The sequence below is a fragment of the Mastomys coucha genome, unplaced genomic scaffold (assembly GCF_008632895.1).
Source record: "Mastomys coucha isolate ucsf_1 unplaced genomic scaffold, UCSF_Mcou_1 pScaffold5, whole genome shotgun sequence".
In the NCBI taxonomy this organism is placed as follows: Eukaryota; Metazoa; Chordata; class Mammalia; order Rodentia; family Muridae; genus Mastomys; species Mastomys coucha.
The window spans coordinates 118,442,547-118,462,427 of record NW_022196911.1 but is presented as its reverse complement, the minus strand read 5'-3'; the positions used below and the strand labels follow the sequence as shown (position 1 = coordinate 118,462,427).

General features: G+C 39.1%; 1 pseudogene; it reads right to left on the bottom strand.

The window, feature by feature from the left end:
• Positions 1-2,567: 2,567 nt before the first annotated feature.
• On the bottom strand, positions 2,568-18,615 carry LOC116078779 (annotated as a pseudogene).
• Between the last annotated feature and the right edge of the window lie 1,266 nt (positions 18,616-19,881).

Below are 19,881 nucleotides of genomic sequence, written 5' to 3'. Positions count from 1 at the left end.
AAATATCTAAAATAAAAAAAAAACAACAAAAAAAAAACAAAACAAAAGATTTATTGTAATATTTGTGAGTATACTGTCATTGTCTTTAGACACACCAGAAGATGGCATCAGATCTCATTAGAGATGGTTGTGAGCCACCATGTAGCTGCAGGGAATTGAACTCAGGACCTCTGGAAGAACAGTCCATGCTCTTAACCACTAAGCCATCTCTCCAGACTGAATAATTACATTTTTAAGCTTTATTTTTGTTTTATGTATATGGATGTTTTGCCTGCATATGTCTGTGTGCAGTACCTGCAGAAGCCAAAAGGAGGTAACAGATCCTTTGGGACTGGAGTTACAGGACGTGGTGAGCTAGCAGGTGGTTTCTGAAATGGAACCTGTGTCTTCTACAACAACAACCAGTGATCTCAAATGCTATATGCTCTCTCTAGCTGCTTTTTTAAATGTAAAATTTATTTTTATACATGTTAACTAAAGTATACTACATCATTTTCCCCTTTCCTTGTCCTCTTCCAACCCTTCCCCAATTCTTCCTTCCAATGTCTTCTTTTTAAGAATGTATAAGTATGCAAACATATGAATAAAACTTGTTGAGTTCATTTCTATTGGTTGTGTAGATATGGTTTCCAGGGCTGAACACTTTGCTTTGGATACACAATTAGAAAGCTCATCCTTGCCTGAGGCAAATCCTCCTATACGCAGGGAAGTTTGACTCCTTAATACCCAATAGGAGTCTGACTCTGAAGTGACCTAGGCTGCCTTCTACCGAAAACATAGGGTGGTAAATACCGCAGCTAAAACTTGCTAGTGCCATGGACCTGAAGTCCTTGAGCTGCAGGGAAGACTATAGAAATTGACCTGAGCCAATCATAGTCTCCTCTTGTTTTGTGGGTCACCTACCATACAACTGACCATTCCTAACTTGGATGACTTTGAAACCTTGAAATTCCTTCCTCTCTAAGTACCATGATTACTCTCCTGTGTCACTATGCCTGTCTTAGGTTGTTTCAACTTCATTTGATGTTTTATTGTAATGATGAAATTAGTAAAATGAACAGCTGCAATCAACTATTTCTCTGTGAGCCTGGGTTTCACTATCTGTAGAAAAAGAACAAAACTCTGCCCTAGTCATGAGTTTTAACAGACTCAATGATAAAGAAAAACAACATTGCTAATAGTTGAAAGACAGTGGACTTTAAGGCAGAGAGCTGCATTTGAAAGGGAGCCTTCTTCTGTTCCTGGAGTTATGATCAGAGCCTGTGTCCTGGTTACCCTAACCATCCTCAATAAGCTAATTAGAAGAACTGAATTATGTAGCTGTGACTTGCCCACCTATAATGCAGGGATCCAAAGGGAGGGTGAGGAGATCTTTCCAATGTCCTAGTCTATATACTGAGTTCCAGGCCAGCCAGAGATTCATGGTGGGAGTATTCTTTAAAATAATATTGAAAAAGAGATAAAAAAAAACAATGGAAAAGGAAAAAAGCAATTAGTAATGAAAATTGAAAACATATTAACATGTTTATTCAATGTGACTAATTTTGACCAGTGATGAAGACATGATGTAACTAATTCATCTTCAAGGACCTAACAGGTTTAGATAGAAGACAGGAGATAGGAACAATAAAATAATCTAACTAAACCATGTACAAATTCTTTCCTTTCCATAAATCCCTCCCCTATTCTCAGCTCCTTTCAACCCAGAAAGATATTCAGATGATGCAATGTTTATTCATCAGACACATTATCTCTGTAGGAATTATTCTCCTAGAATGAGACTGAAGGTAAAATTTGAATTTCATGGACTTCACTGTTTCACTAGATGTTTTCCTCAGGGAGAGATATAAATGCCTCTGAGAATATTCTTACTCTTACCATGTAGGCAGCAGACTACATGGATGACACAGAGGGTACTGAGGAGCTTTAAGGTCCAATTGGAGAGCAGGGGCATGATGGGTGCTGTCACTGACAGGTACATGCAGCTGCCCAGAAAAGGAAAGAGTGGAAGACCTGGAGGGGGCTGACCCACCACAGCTGAGTAGACTCAGAGAATACTGTAGGAGCCAGCTGGTCCTCAGGTACACATCCCAATCATTGCTCTCTGGCCTTTTAATCCTCTTCTCTTCATATCCAAAGCTCCTTTCCTAATAGTGTATCTATACTTCAGTTCTTTGCAAATGCCTGATTTCCCCATGAATAACCTTTATGCCATCTGGAGTCACCACCACTCAGGGCTTCTAACTGTTTTGAAGGCATCAGGGAAGCAGAATATGATCAGGAAATTAGTTACATGTTCTTTTATGAATCCGGAGACTACTTTGACACATTGAATACATTTGTAAGGTTACTCTCCAGTATGAATTATTTCATGCCTTTGAAGTTGACCATGAGATGCAAAGGATTTACCACATTGCTTCCATTGATAAAGTTTCTCTGCAGTATCTGTTCTTTTATGTATTTGAAGATAATCATGACATGCAAATGCTTTATCACATTGGTTACATTTGTAAGGTTTCTCTCCAGTATGTGTTTTTTTTTTAAATGGGTTTTGAGAGTACATGGTTTTAAGTAGGATTTATATTATTGATTACACTCATAGGGTTTCTCTCCAGTATGTGATCATTTATGGGTTTCGAGATTACGTGGTTGTGAATTGGATTTACAACATTGATTACATTCATACATTCATAGGTTTTCTCTCTAGTATGTGTTCTCTTTTGTCTTCGAAGATCACTATGACATGCAAAGGCTTTAGCACATTGGTTACATTCAGATGGTTTTTCTCCAGTATGTGTGTGTTCTTTTATGTTTTTGGAGATAACTTTGTTGGTAATAGGCTTTATCATATTGATTACACTTGTAGGGTTTCTCTCCAGTATGAACTCTTTTATGTATTCGAAGACTACTTGGACATGCAAAGGCTTTACCACATTGATTACATTCAAAGGGTTTCTCTCCTGTATGTGTTTTTTTATGTCTGTGAAGACTACTATAACATGCAAAGACTTTACCACATTGATTGCATTTGTAAGGTTTCTCTCCTGTATGAATTATTTCATGCTTTTGAATTTGAATATGAGATGCAAAGGATTTAGAACATTGCTTACATTCATAAGGTTTCTCTCCAGTATGTGTTCTTTTATGACTTTGAAGACTACTATAATGGGCAAAGACTTTACCACATTGCTTACATTCATAAGGTTTCTCTCCAGTATGTGTTCTTTTATGTATTTGAAGATGAATGTTTTGTGAATAGGCTTTATCACATTGATTACACATGTAGGGCTTCTCTCCAGTATGTGTTCTTTCATGATGTTGAAGAGTACTATGACTTACAAAGGCTTTACCACATTGGTTACATTTGTATTCTTTTTATGTATTTGAAAACTACTGTGATGTGCAAAGGATTCACCATATTGAATACTTTCATAGGGTTTCTCTTCAGTATGACTTCTTTCATCCCTTTGAGGATAACTGTGACATGCAAAGGCTTTTCCACACTTAGTATATTCAGGTGGTTTCTCTATACTATGACTTCTTTCATGCCTGCAAAGAGAATTGACACATGTGAAAGTTTTACCACATTCTTTACAGCGATGTATCTTTATATCTGTATAAATTAATTTTACAATTTGGTGTAGTTACTAAGACGAATTGAATCTTAAGGTCTTATCATTTTGTTTACATCAAGGTTTCCCATTCATTATGGGTTGTTTTGTGTCTTTGAAGATACCTGTAATTGTAAAAACGTTTATTACATGGCTCACATTTGTAGTACCCTTTTACATTGTAAGGCTTTTGAAGAGAACTGGGAGAGCTCAGAGCTTTATCACACTGAGTACATTCAAAAATGTTTCTGTAGTGTGAAATACACTAGATTTGCATACTGAATTTGCAACATTTACTGGAGCGAGAGGGGTTGACCAGAGTAAGCAGAGGTCCTAAACATTCAATTCCCAACAACCACATGAAGGCTCACAACCACAGCTACAGTGTACTCACATACATAAAAACAAATAAATAAACCTTAAAAATAAATAAAAAAACTTATATCATACTGAGAAAGTCTACTCAAATGGAGATTGTCTTCTAATTGTTCTGGAAGAGAGTGAGAGAGAGGTATACTCATACTGACTTGAACATGAAAATTACCTTGCATGTCTTCTAGAACTTTGACAATGATCTTTAATATTATGATCTTCCCAATTGTAGCCTAAAATATAGAACCAGAAAAGGTATGATATATTATTGGAAACTAGGGAAAATTTAACTTACTATCTCCAGTGAACCTGATTTATTCACCTCATGCTTCCTCATTCTCAATTGAAATTACAGAAGAGCATCAGTAACAAAGAAACAGTTGTTCTCTTATTTGAAAAAGTGAAAGAAAACTTAGTGTCTTACCTACAGCAGTGAGGTTCCTGTAGGTCTCCGCCATCACATCTTTGTAGAGACTCTTCTGTGAAGGATCCAGCAAAGCCCATTCTTCGCGAGTGAAGTTCACATGCACATCATCATAGGTCACTGCATCCTAAAATATTCCATACATGTGTACAAAAGAAACCATCATATAGACAACACTATAAATGGATACTTCACTGACAATATATTCATATACTTCTGGTGTTTCTTCCACTTATTCTTTTTTGGTTTTTTGAGACAGGGTTTCTCTGTGTAGCCCTTGGCTGTCCTGGTACTCACTCTGTAGACCAGGCTGGCCTCGAACTCAGAAATCCGCCTGCCTCTGCCTCCCAAGTGCTGGGATTAAAGGTGTGCAACACCACCACCCGGCCCTCCACTTATTCTTAACTCAGAAGTTCTAATGTAATCACCAAGTAATCTTAGACTTAAACTAGATAATGAGGTTTAGCTCTGTCTCATTTCTTCATTCTTAGAATAGGATATACCCTTGCAAGAGAAATTCAAATAAATACACATGGGGAGGACGCGGGGGGGGGGGTTGAGAGACACAGACAGACAGACAAGCAAACAGTACTGAGCACACATCAGAGAAATTCTATGAAGAATTACTAACTACAAGCATGACAGGCAAGCTGGGTATATTGACTCATGCCTGCCTTTAATCTCAGCATTCAGGAGGCAGAGGTGGGTATATCTCATTGAGTTGGGTGCCAGCCTGGTCTATCCAGAACAACCAGAGGTACATGTCAAGACCCAGTCTCCCCTGTAAAAAATTCAATCAAACAAACAAGAAAGAGAGGAAGAACTCAGAGGTTTTTACTGAAGTCCCCTCAAAGAATTATATGTTCATTCTAGTTCTATATTCATCTTCCAGAACCCTGAAGTCCCTCAGTTGAAACTGTAATATTAATAAGATCTTACTAAAAGGAGATGCATGTTTACACAGTTACAAATGGACAGATGAAAACATTAGCAATGTAAATGTTGATCCTAAATCAGCAACATAGTGCAGGAGAGATGGCTCAGCAGTGAAGAACTCTTGCTGGTCATGCAAATAATTGAGCTCAATAGCAAGTACTTACAAGGGGATTCACAACTATTCATTACTCCAAGTTCAGGAAGTCTGAGGCCATCTTCTGACTACTATGAGGACCAAGCACACATGAGGTGCATACACATACATACAGGCAAAATATTCACATTCATTAAAAAATTATAATAGTTATGGGAAATGTTATGAATCTGTAATCCAGTGACTCAGAAAGCTCAAGCAGTAAATCTCAGGCAGTACTAATGCCATGAATATATGCCATTCTGAGAAATAGGATATTCTCCCTGCTTAATTTCAAAACTTACAATGTGGATAAAGATCAATACAACAGTACATGCTTGACATATACCAAAACCTATATTCTAGGCCCATCAGCCAATAATATAAAAACAAACAAACAAAAAACCCCCAAACAAACAGCTAGGCAAGTTGATCCACATTTAATCCCAGCATTCTGGAGTCAAAATCAGGTGGCCCTTTAAATTCGCAGCTTATATGTTATATACCTCCCTTCAGAACAGCCAGGGCTACAGAGTGAAACTTTGTCTTCCAAATGAAAACAAAACAACAAAATTAAAAATATAAAAACACCAGACCCACAAAATACCTTAGCACTGCACAGCAACTGCTTTTACTGCATCCTATGTGATTTAGGGATAGAGTCTATAATGGGGAAGGCATGACAGCATGAGAAGAAATTTCGTTCACTGATCATTTTCAACCACAACATAGTAGACACAAAAAACAGGACATGGGTTGAGTGTATAGACACTCAAATTCTACGCCCAATAAGGAATCTAGAAAGTTTTCTATAAACTCCCCCAAAGAAAGCTATAAAGGAGAGACAAGTATTCAAAGATACCATCCTATCTGTGAGCTTTTTAACTCAATAAATTACATCCTGACCCTGGTCACTATAGGCTACTGGTCATCCCAGGAAAGAATGCATTTAGTCTAACTTCAATGATTCTAATAGTCTGCAAGAGCTCATACACTGTTTAAATGCCCAAAGTCTCTTCTGACACTCAAGACAATCTCTTGATTGCAACATCTTGTAAAATCAGAAAGCAAGTCTTATCTTTCCAATATACAATGGCACAGAATACCCCTTCCCACTCCAATAGAGAGGAATCTGTGCATAGTAAGGGAAGATTGGACCCAAGCAAGAAACCCAGCAGTGCAAACAACAAATCCTACAGCTCTGTGTCAGGAGCCCTCAGTTTCAAAAGGCTTAGATGGCCCTATCCCTGAAACTTCTCATACATCTCTTGGTTTAGTTACTTCCACTCTCTATCTGTAGCTCTCCATGGTAGGTATCTCATAGCTTAGGTATCTCAACATCTTGTGGTCTCAAAATGCAACTCAGGCTTCATCCTTAGGTTCATGCAATACACTCTCACAGTATCCTCCCTTGCTAGGGCTCTGACTCTGCCAAACATGGATGGCTGGAACAGTGCTGAACTGATTTCACAGAGGAAGAACCCATGACCTTAAATTTTGCATCTTTCTTGTTTCTAGAACTTGAGTATCCTGTCAAGTTTGGATTTTAAATTGGTATGGATCCTGCCCTCCTTAGAGTACAGTTATAACAGGTTTTGTATGAAGTTCCTTCCAGGGACTAGGAATCACTTTGTCTACTCCCCCTTCCATTCAATGAAGGCTTAGGATTAGGGTTAGAGCACCTTCTTAGGCTTCCAATATTGAGCAAGGACCTTCTCTTTAATGGTGATAATCTCTGAAAATTCAGGCCTGTCTCAGCATTTGGCTGCCATCTGAAACTACCCAGAACTGTTTTTCTCTATAAAACAGACTTTGTATTTATTTTGCCCCACTTGTTTGCTTGTTTCTTTGTTTCTTTTTATTTTATTCCTGAATGAGTCACTGGCAATACTCATCCAAGAGATTCAATATCACATCTAAGAATTCAGCCCATTATTTTTTAATTCTGCAAGATTTAATTTCTCAGATCATGGACAGAATAAGAAAGATGTTGGATCAAAATAACACACAAATGATTTCTAGATAAATTTTTCATGGGATCTATTTTCTACTGAAATCCAATGACCTGAACTTCTGTCTGTATACTGGCAATACTCAGATCTTCCAGGTACTACAAGAAAAGCTAATTAAGCTCTGAGTACAACTTTCTATGCCATTTGCTATCTCAAGTGATATTTAACACATTCCTCCAAAAGAGAACATTCCCAGGTTGTGTCCAGCAGCAAATTACTTTCTCTACAATTTTTGTTGCAGTACCTTGCTACTCTGCTGGTGCTGTGATTGAATCCTCTAAGCAAAGGCATCTCAGATCCCAGGGGATGAACAGGTTCACTTGTTTGGTCCTGTCAGATCATAGTCCATCATTTTGAGAGCTTAGGATTGAAACTCAAGCTTCAAAAAGGAAGGCAAAAACCATGGTCAAACACTGTTTCCTGGCTTGCCCTCTTGCTTGGTCACTGACTCATGCTTAGCTAGCTCTCTTATCCAGTCCAGAACCACTTTGCTTAGGGATTCTGCCACCCTCAGTAGAAGAGCCTTCCCACATCAATCATCACTGCACACAATCTCTCACTGACACAGCATCCAGTCATTTAGATGAGGGCATGTCCTCAAGTGAGGCTCCCTCAGAAAACTGTAGACTCTAAAATACTGACAACTGAAGCTAATTAGGACACATAGACAATAATATATGAGAAAGTTTTAAAAACCCCAAATTCAATGTTAACCATATCAATCACTTTAGTAGCAAAAATCCAAATATTGATGATTGTAAGAACTGGAAAGCACAGATTTGCCAAGAAAGGAGGAGAGGTATGCCTTCAGGATCAGAAAGAGGAAACTAAAACTGTTTCTCCACAGAAAGTCCCCAAACTATGAAAAACTAAAGAAACTCATAGTACAATATAGTAAATGTTCAGAAGACAAAAACAGGTGAAGGTTTATTATTTCCCAGGGAAACAGTAATATAATTAGATTATAATGAATACAATCACACACCATAGATGGTACCACTGATAGAAAGAGACAGAAAGACAGATCTATAAGTCTTTTAAACAACTTACAAGACAATAAATAAATAATTAATAAATCAAAGAAATTTAGGCCAGGACTCATCCTGTGCACCCTGTTTCTCCTCCTTGTCAATAACTGGAACTAGATTGTAAGTGGCAAAAAGCCAGTAACTGGACAAAGAGGCAGCATAAGGAATGGGAAGTTAAACCATATCCACATTTATAGAGGCCTAATATACAAAATACATGAAGAATTCAAGGAACAAGGTTTTCCAAAGCAAAATATCCAATTTAAAAATGGGGTATAGATCTAAATATAGGATTCTGAACAGATGAATCTCAAATGGTTGAAAAAGACTTAAAAGAAATCTTTACCATATTAGCCATCAGGTAAATGTAAATCAAAACTACTTTTAGAATCTATCTTACCCATGTCAGAATTGCTAAGATCAATAATACAAGTGACAGCTCATGCTGGCAAGGATATGGAGAAAGGGCAACAACTCTTCCACTGCTTGTAGGGTACAAACTAATACAGCCACTTTCTCACAATCATGGTTCCTCAGAAAGCTGAGAGTCCATTTACCTCAAGATCTAGGTATACCCCTCTTATGCATCTAGCCAAAAGTTGTTCCATCCTACCACAAGGACATTTGCTCAACTATGTTCATAGCACATTTATTCATAGTAGCCAGAAACTGGAAACGACCCAAATGTCCCTCATGGAAAAATGGATTAAAAAAAAAGTAGTATGTCTATGCAAATTCAGCTGTTTTTAAATGATATCATGAATTTACAGGCACATGAATACAACTAGAAAAAAATTCACCCTAAGTGTTATTCAGACCCAGAATGACAGATATGGTATGTGTTCACTTATAAGTAGATATTATATTTCTGGTATATAATAACCAAGCTATACTAAACAAACCTAGAAAGGTTAGGAAAAGAGGAAGGCTATAGGGGAGAAGCATGGGTCTCCCTCTAGAAGGGAAACAGAACAGTTTCTGTGAGTAGACTGCAGTTTGGTGGGAACAGGAGTGGGAGGGATCAGTTGGGGTTGTAGGGTGGGATGAAGGGAGAGAGTACGCTGCAGGGAGAAACAGCTGGAATTGGGGGGCATTTGGGGATTAGTGTAGAAACCCAATGCAATGGCAACTTCTGGAATATATGAGGACTCCTAGGAATGGAGGATATGGAATCTGAACTGACCATCCTTTGACACCAGGCAGGGCTTCAATGTTGGGAATGGGTTACATTCAGTTGGCCAAGGTGGTCCCTTGGGGATCCTTAAACAACCCATGCTGATGCTAGGACAAAATTTGGCTCTTTGAAAACTGACAGCAGGGTCCCATTGCTGAGGACAAATTCTATACAGCTCCACTGAATGTAGAGGTCAAGCTTCACTTCTATGTTTTAGTCTCTTGTAGGAGAGAAGGTACCTTACAGACTACAAAAAGAGAAACCTGGACACCAATCCAGCTAAAAAACTCTTCCTAAAATTGGTTCTTCTTGTAAGATGTGCTGGAGCATGATGGCAACAAACTTGTTTGAGTGGCCACCCATGTTTGATTTAACCTGAGGCCCGGGACATGAAGGGGGTCCATGACTAACACTATCTGGATTTCCAGGAACTCTACAGAGACTTAAATGGCAAGCATGGGGCCAGCAAGGGTCTGTGCCAGGTCCTCTGATGATGTGTTATAGCTGTCAGCTTGGTGTTTTTGTGGAACTCCTAACAGTGGGAGCAGGTATAGCTCTGACTCTTTTGCTTGATTCTGAGACTCTTTTCTTCCTATTGGTTTGCCCTGTCCAGCCTCAATATGAAGGCTTTCACCTTGTCTTTTTCTATCTTGTTTTGTCCTGTTTGGCTGTCCTGCCGTGGAAGTCTGCTGCTCTCTGAAGAGGAAACAGAGCAGGGGTGGATCTAGGGGAGAGGAGGATGGGAAAAGTCGACAGTAGCTGGGAAGAGAGGAGGGAGGAGAAACAGTGGTCAGGATATATTGTATAAGAGAAGAATCTACCTTCAATTATAACATTAATTCAATATTGCTTAAATGAAACTTCAAAAGAGGAGGAAAACAATAATGAACACAGAAAAGTGAAATAGTGAAGACAGGGACAGCATGATTGTGACAAATACAGTTTTCACTCTGTTTGTGTAGAGGATGACTATCATATAGGAGTATAACAGTTTGTTTTATTTGCCTGGTGTTACTGTAATCTCAGAGGCTTACTTCCTCCAATTGTTAACCTAGGCCTAGTCATGGAAGCGTCTAGCCTCTGTATAATCTTATCTGAGACATACTGCTGAATAAACTCACCCTTTTTCTTTTTGAACTCTGGCTAGGCTGGCCTGTAGCTGCCAGCAGCTTGAGGCTTGGGGAGTTCACACTGGCCAACTCTGGCTAGTTTCTGGCTCGAAACTCTCCACAGTAAAATTTTCAAACTGGCTTCTTTTATTTCTGACTGAATTGATCTGCTTGGCCTCAAACTAATTCTAGCAATATGTTCTAAACTTCTAGCTCCTTCTTCTCTGGCTCATTCTATCTTCACCTGTATCTAGCTTCTTCTCTCTTCAACCTGTCTCTGTAAAACTCTCTGGGCAAAACTGTCTCCTCTGCTCACCCACTGTGCTACTCCTCTTATGTTGTCTCTCTTTCCTGTCTCTTCTCTTGATAGTTGTGCATATCATATTCTGTCAATTCTTTCTCTGGTTCATCAATTTATCTGCCACTCAATTAGACATCACTTTCAAGCAAGAGTGCTTCCATCTAAAACTAACTTTACCTTCATTGTTTGTGTTTAAAAGTGTGTACTGAGGGTCAGTTTGTATTCCAGTCACAGGACTAAAGGTGTGTGCTATGGACTCAGCCATCTCACATATAGGAATGGATGGTTTTTTTCTTCTTCAGAAAATAACACAATCTTGGGGTTCACAATGTGATCAAATACCCTGCAACACAGGAGTTCATCACAAGCTCATTCTTGGGCCCACTCTAGATCTGTGAAATCAGAAGTTTTGCTCTCAGCCATGTGAAATACATATCATGCAGGAAACAAAAGCAGGTCATTGACTTGTGTTAACTTTCACTAGTTTGGAATGTGGAATTACTGAGCTTTCTGCTCATCTCATTCCAAAGCAAAACTGTTCCTTCTTTTAAAGAAAAACTAATGTTTGAGTAACTATTCAAATAACAGAAATTAATATATTATGCCGAATTGCTACATTAACTATATAATACATTAAAGATGAACAAATGTGCACAAAATGTTAAAAACACATTCTCCAAAGCAAAAATGCAAGTGTTACTATCTAGGATAGGTTATTTAATCCAGAGAAATAGAGATGATCACATACTTAAGACTATTCCTTTTTTGTTCTGTAATTTACTGTCATTTAAATTCAAACAAAACACCCAGTCGGTGTTTTTCCTTTTTTCATGCATTATACTCATTGGCAGAAAGCCCTCATGCCATCCAAAGAAAGCCACTTTCTGTATTTTCACAGGATATTATAATAGCACATTTACTTCTCATCTCTATAACAACTCTTGGTACAAAAAGCTTGCTATTTCATTTCTCTTCTCCACATACCACCTAAAAGAATATTAGAAAAACTCTTTGGAGGTGATTGCTTCAGCTAGATTCTGTGTTTTCTGCCCTTCATTTTCTATTGCTACCTGCAGTATAGACAAGATGGCTGAAGCTCTCACATCATCTGACAATAAGAGTGCACTAAGGATTAAAATCAGATGGGAGAAAAAAGTGGATTGACACTGCTTAAGCAGTAATTACATGCTGTTTTATGACCAATACAGCACTGATTGTGAGGGTTTTTACAAGTGCATAATCCTTTAATCATTGCTATTGTCTTCATTCCTTTAGCACAATGTCTCCCTGAGGCACCCAGCTTGTTCTCAACAAATGAGCATTGAGGTTACTCTCTTAATTAGGCGATCATGAATACAACTGCAATGAACATGACAATTCTGTTGCTACTCAATGCTAATTTGTAGAGAATGGAAAATATACTGAGAATATTGCTGGGATACATGGCAATTATGTCATTTTTATGAGAACTCTGTACAATGGAGTTGCTTGGATATAGGTACTATGTCCAAATGTATCAGAATACATACATTAAATAAGTGCAATTTTACATCAACTATAACAATAAAACATGTTTTTAACCATTTTTAGTTGATATCTGTAGAAAATCCCAACTTACTGCTATCAGTTTATTTTGCATGTCAATATACAATCCTTAATTGAAAAAAACAGAGAATAAAAATTAAATAATCACAGATTTTACCACTCCCACTAAAATAACTCACAGTGACCCCTAAACTGCTATTTTCGGACCCTCCAGCTACTATTGATCTCTCTTCCAAACAGAGAGGCTCCATGCGCTACAACTCTCTGTATGGATGTGGTCAGAGAGGTGGACTCTGTCTGTGCAGCTCCCAGCCACACTGAACCCACACAGAAAACAATGTTGAGGAATAATTTAATGTCTGTTTCCTGTCACGTGTATTAGGGCACATGATGTGGAATCTCCCTTACCCACCTGCACACCACCATGCACACCTGAGAAACCTCTGTATTTCAGAAACTCCTTTTGTGCCCTGGAATTGAATTTCCCTAAATCACACCATTCATTGTGGCTGGTGGTAGTGAAAAGGTAAAAGGATTTTAATCAAATGTTGCCAAAGATTGATCTCCATCACCTCTTTTCCAACAGTTTTGAAACAATTTGTAAAATCTGTTACACAACACTGAATGTGCAATGCAATGTTCAGAGCTTCTAGAAAACAGACCTTTGATTTTTTTAAATCTGTCTTCCCACTGCACACCAAAAGTAGTGCTTGTGTGTGCACACTGGGCAGTGATGATATAAGCAACACAGTGTCCTATGGCCAGAGCTGCTGAGCCTCCTCCCCCCTCCCCAGGGAATCCACACTCAGGCAGGCTCAGAGGCCTATGCCCTCTGCCCAGGTCATTACATGTACCAAAAGCACAGTCTTGTTCACAGTCTACCGCAGTCTAATCAGATTGGACTCTGATAGCTTAGCCAACCTGTTCTTCCCAGGGGCTGCCACAATCATGATGACATGACTTGTGGTCTCCCTCTCAGCTCTCTGATGAACTGTATCAGAGGAGAATAAGGAAAGAACTTGCAAGCTACCTCCCACTTGTGCTCCTTCTGATTGCTAGCATTTCCACTGGACAGTAGCAGCTCCCCTACTGGAGGAGTAGAGATTAAAAGACTCAGATAGCACATGCCTTCCCAGCTCTGTCATTCCACCCCACACTAGGGTCAGACAGAGCCCTAGTTTGGTAAATTTCTTCCATTCTTCAAGGTCACCTGTTCATCTTCCAAAGCACAGAGTCCTTTATGTGCATATGCCATTACACATTCAACATCCAGTATAACCATTCCTTTGCTTCACAGCTGGGAAGTACTGCACCCAAACTTCAGTGAAACTCGAATAGTTACAGCAACTGAACCAAAAGTGGCTACGAATTTGAAATCAAGGAAGAGTAACTGGGAGGTGAATAAAAAAGAAATAAAAAGGGAAGGACCTGGCTGCTCCTAGGTATAGTGGAGTAGAAAGCTTACTATAGATAAAAGTGAGTTAATTCCATGGCTCAAATGGGTAATTTTAAAACTCTGCTATGATATATCTCTTTAACTTAAGGATTTAGGATGTTTAATCAAATGAAAGCAAAGTCATTGCCCTGGGGGGAAAATCATTCCACAAACAGTTAAAAGATTAATTTTTGGACCAGTGGGACCAGGCACACAGGAACTCCACCAGCCCAGTGACTGGGGTTCCTTCCAGTCTGTCTGGGCTGGGGTCCAGAGCAGACCTTGGGCACAAGCTCTGCAGCCAGTCCCACAACACCCAGAGGAAGCTTCACTCCCAGGTGCTCTGACACACCCAGGATCAGAGGTGAGTAGGAACCAACATCTGTCTTAACACTGGGAGTAACTGGGACCAACGGGACCAGGCACACAGGAACTCCACCAGCCCAGTGACTCGGGTTCCTTCCAGTCTGTCTGGGCTGGAGTCCAGAGCAGACCTTGGGCGCAAGCTCTGCAGCCAGTCCCACAACACACAGAGAAAGCTACACTCCCAGGTGATTTAACAAGCCCAGGATCCTAGGATCCCAGAATCACAGGATCACAGAGACAGCTTGACTCTGAGGAGTTCTGACACAACCAGGAACACTGGAAGGACAGGCTCCAGTCAGATTTAGCAAGGGCAGGTAGCATTGGAGTTAACCAGATGGCAGAGGACAAGCATAAGAAAATAAACAACACAAACCAAGGTCACTTGCCATCATCAGAACCCAATTCTCCCACCATAGCAAGTTCTAGACACACCATCACACCAGAAAAGCAAGATTCAGATATAAAATCACTTATCATGATGTTGATACAGGACCTTATCAAAGACATAAATAGCACCCTCAAAGAAATACACAAGAACACAGGTAAAGAGCTAGAAGCTCTTAAACACAAAACTCCCTTAAAGAACTACAGGAAAACACAATCAAACAGGTGAAGGAAATGAGCAAAACCATCCAGAATCTAAAAATGGAAAGAGAAACAATAAAGAAATCAAAAAGAGAGACAACCCTGGCCATACAAAACCGAGGAAAGAAATCAGGAGCCATCATAGATGCAAGCATCACCAATAGAATGCAAGAGATAGAAGAGAGAGTCTCAGGGGCAGAAGACACCATAGAAAACATTGACACAACAGTCAAAGAAAATGCAAAAAGCAAAAAACTCCTAACCCAAAACATCCAGGAAATCCAGGATGCAATGAGAAGACCAAGCCTAAGGATAATAGGTATAGAAGAGAGTGAAGACTCCCAACTTAAATGGCCAGTAAATATCTTCAACAAAATTATAGAAGAAAACTTCCCTAACCTAAAGAAAGAGATGCCCATGAACATACAAGAAGCCTACAGAACTCCAAATAGACTGGACCAGAAAAGAAATTCCTCCTGACACATAATAATCAAAACACCAACTGCACTAAACAAAGAAAGAATTTTAAAAGCAGTAAGGGAAAAAAGGCAAGTAACATATAAATCAGGCCTATCAGAATTACACCAGACTTCTCACCAGTGATTATGAAAGCTAGAAGATCCTGGGCAGATGTCATACAGACCCTACAAGGACACAAATGTCAGCCCAGGCTACTATACCCAGCAAAACTCTCAATAACCATAGATGGAGAAAACAAGATATTCCATGACAAAACAAAATTTACACAATATCTTTCCACATATCCAGCCCTACAAAGGATAATAGATGGAAAACACCAACATAAGGAGCAAAGCTACACTCTAGAAGAAGCAAGAAGGTAATCTTTCAATAAATCCACACAAACCTAATTCCACCTCTTACAACAAAAACAACAGGAAGTGACAAAATGAGGTAAAATCCTTTGGTGATATGAAGGTCATTGAAATACAGCCTTATTACAATGAAGTCCAATGTCTAAAAATTGTTCTTATTTTGGGCTTGTACCACAGTAAGAGCCAATATTTTAAATGCTACGAAATATAAAACAAACAAAAAGACTTTATATATTCATGTTCATCTAAGAAAATACTAGTAGTGATGTATTATTTTTAAGTATACAGTTAATATGTTTAGAGTTATTTAAAATTTATATTGAGAAAAATATATTTTCACTATTGTTGTAGACAAGCATCTACATAAGACTATTAAATTGATTGCTGTTTTATATGAAACAACTTTTATAATACTCATTTTTATTGTTATATTTTATAAATTTTAAGGAATATGACAAAAAAGATATTATAGGTATTGAAAGGGGGGTCTCGGGGAGGAGCGGTGGTACAAAGGGGAAGCAAGAATGTGATTCAATTCTATTTAATTATGTTTTTAAATATTAACAAATTCAGATAAATTGAAATCATGTAACTTTTTTCATCATAATGCAATAAAAGTTTTAAAAAAAGATTCATTTTTAAAAATATCTTTGATAATACCTTGCATCTAACTCTGGTTTATAGTCACATTTTTGGGGAATCCTGGAAGATTGGTTTCTTTATAAAACACAGAAATATGATAAGAATGTGCTTTCATTATGATCCTGGGTGTAGAGATGTGAGGCTGCTTCTGATTCTTGCAGCCTCTGACCATGATGTGCCTCATGCTCTAGCTGAAGCATGGTTTTGCAGCTACAGATTTCTGTGATGGTGTGACATGTGCAATCGGTAACATTTTAGAGGGTACAGAAATCTAAGGACCCCAAGAGGCAGGGTGGGGGGTTGCTGGTGTTTTAGGGAGTTTGTTTGTGGTCTGTTAGTAGCTGTGGTCAAAGAATAAACAAAGGGAAAGAAATCAGATTCAAGAATCTCTCCTCTATCCTTATTTTTCTCCTATCTGATATTAGGGAGTGAGGGGGTGAGGTAGGGGATAAATAGTACAAAAAACAAGAAACCACAAAGTAGCAAAGACCAACTACACTAAATAATGCTAAAAGAGAAGCCAGTCTAGAACAAATTTTGCATTCCACATATTCTGTCACCCTTAAGTCTCTTTTAGGTTCAGGTCCCAGGTTATGTTTTGAACAATTTAAATACAGATTGAAGACTGCAAGTCTAGCCACTTAGACAGATGGAGTACTACATAGCATAGACATTTCCAGGATTATTTCTTAATGACCTAAAACAGCAGTTCATTCTTTAGGGACAGGTTCCTAAGTAGAAGGTCCCAGGTGGTGAAAAACATAGGAAAAGGAGGAGATAGAAAAGTATAAAAGCTGGGGTGGGGAGGTCTTGCACAAGTTATGTCTTCTATGCTAAGTAGGCTTAAGAAGAATACAGTCTTGTATACTACTTACATGAGGGAAATGGAAAGAAATGGGAAACATCTATGAAGTCAGCAGAAAGATGAAGAAATTATGAAGTTAGCAGAAACATCATACAATGAGACACACTCAAGAGAAGTCCAAACACTGCTGCACAAGGAGAACTCAGGGTGTCTCAAGAACATTCCTGACCAAGCCTATAGTGGCCTTGGGACTGATATCCACAGCTACAGCAGTGGGAAGAGTTGTGTTCTCAGAATCTGAAAGCAATGCCTTGTCAAGGCCCTGCCTGAAGTAAAACATGTCTCCTTCTCTTAAAATAAGGAATATGCTTGGGAGAACTGGCGAGGGTCTGGGTCAGGGCTTTTGGGTCACTCTCAGTACTTGGGGACCTCAGGGAAAGAAAGCCATGCATGATCAGGCCAGCACTCAACGCAACAGTGGTTTGTTTTTATTTCTTACTTTTTCAAATAGCTGTCACCAGGTATCATCTTGCCCATGTGGCAGAGCTATGCTGTTCTCAAGAAGATAACTGAACCTTTAGGGCACACCAGGCCTTAATGTTATTGTGATCCTGTAAGGCCTCATCTAGTAGCTTGTTAGAGGCCTACTCTTTGATATGGGGATGGGCCTGGTAGCTTCATGATTGTTTCCCTTTCTTATGATTAGGATCCATATTTCTGAACAATCCTGGTGAATAAACATGTGTATCCTAACAGTCTAATCTCTAACAGGTCTGGTTACTACACTACTTACCTGTGGGGTGTTTTACTGGCAGTCCTTCCTCAGCTAAATTCTGCTTGGTGTGACCTACTATCTCCTACGTTTTAGTAAATCCTTTGCATCATCAGCTCTACTTCTGTGCATCACACCTTAATAGTGGATTGCGCGACCCAGCACATCAAATTCCTTTTACAACCTCCACAAAATTAACTCCAAATGGATTGTACACCTAATGTTAAATGCTAAGGACAGAATTTATAGAAACTAGGGCTTTCCAAGTTTAGCATCCCGCCAAGGATGTTTCTACACACAAGCCACTGTTCTAAATGCTCTGGGCAGATGCAGCTCCCATAGTGAAGTAATTCAGAGGCTACCACTGCATCCAGCAAGTGGCTAGGACAAAGGACCTCAGAGGTGGCAACATCTGGCTGCTAGTTCCCCACCCCCACCCCTGTCCTCCAGCCGCGGGAAAGACCCACCATACCAGCTCCAGATGCTCAGCCCCCTGTTTCTCCTGTTGTTGGCAGTGATCTGTATTCACCATGTCCCAAGTTCTGAGCTTGCCTGAGGGGCCTCACAGCACACAACAGCAGAGTTCAGAGCACAATACAAGCAATTATTCAAGCCTGCTGAGCTACTAAGCAAAAAAAAAAAAAATGTTACTAATGTTCTGAGTATTCAAGAGGATTTAGATAGGCATTTGGAACAACAGATTGATGCTCTTTATGAAACTATTTAAATTATTGGAGAGGAGGTTCAGAGTTTAACAGTAACAAGCTATCTTGAGTTTCATGCTAAATACCAGTGGATTTGTGTTACTTCTAAAATTTACAATGACAGTCACTATAATTGGGAAAAAGTTCAAAGACATTTGCAGGGTATTTGGCATAATTCCAACATCTCTCTGGATGTTTTAGTTTTGCTTACTGAGATTATAAATTTAAAGAATGCTGCTCTGCTGAGCTTTGATGCTGCAGATACTGCTGATAAAATTATTTGTGACTTGAGGTCAGTATTTCCATCTTGGTCAAGTTTCAAGAATGGCATATATAGCTTGATCATGCTAGCACTTCTTGTCCTGGGAATACTTTTATTCCTGCCCATGTGATTAAACTTGCCTTTAACAACATCAACATGTTGACAGCCAAAATACATGGCTTGAAACTAAAAATGAACCCCCAGACAGAGTTATTAACAGGCTGGCAGCCAATGACAGGTAAGTTCTGCACAGAGTCTTACTAACCTAAGACAGAATAGAATTGCTTTTGATAATGCATATTCCACAATGGGTAAGGAAGGCAGTCTTGTCAGAACCCCTAAGGCAGGTACAGTCTTGTTTATGAAATAACAAAGGGAGAGATGTGGAGAGCTTTGGGGACCACTTGGCAGGAATCTGACATTGGCCAAGGACAAAGAAATGGGCTTTCAGGCAGGAATCTGACATTAGACCATGACAAGGAAATAAACTCAGGCAGGAATCTAATTTTAGGCTAGAACAGGGAAGAAAGTTCAGGTAGGAATCCAATTTTAGGCTAGAACAAAGTAATAGGCTTCAGGAAAGAATATGACTTTGAGCCAGGACAGGGAAGTAGGCTCAGATATCTTGGTCATCCTGATAAGCTCCTAAAAACAGTGATCATGGGACTTTGCTTATTGCCTTGCTTATTGACTATTTGTGTTTATTGTACTGTTTACCCTTATTGCTTGCATGTAATTAAAACTGTATAAAAGCAGATTGGGAAAAAAATAAACCTGCCTTCACTCTCAGAGCTAGCTGGGGTCATGCTACATTGTCTAATTGTCCTTTTTC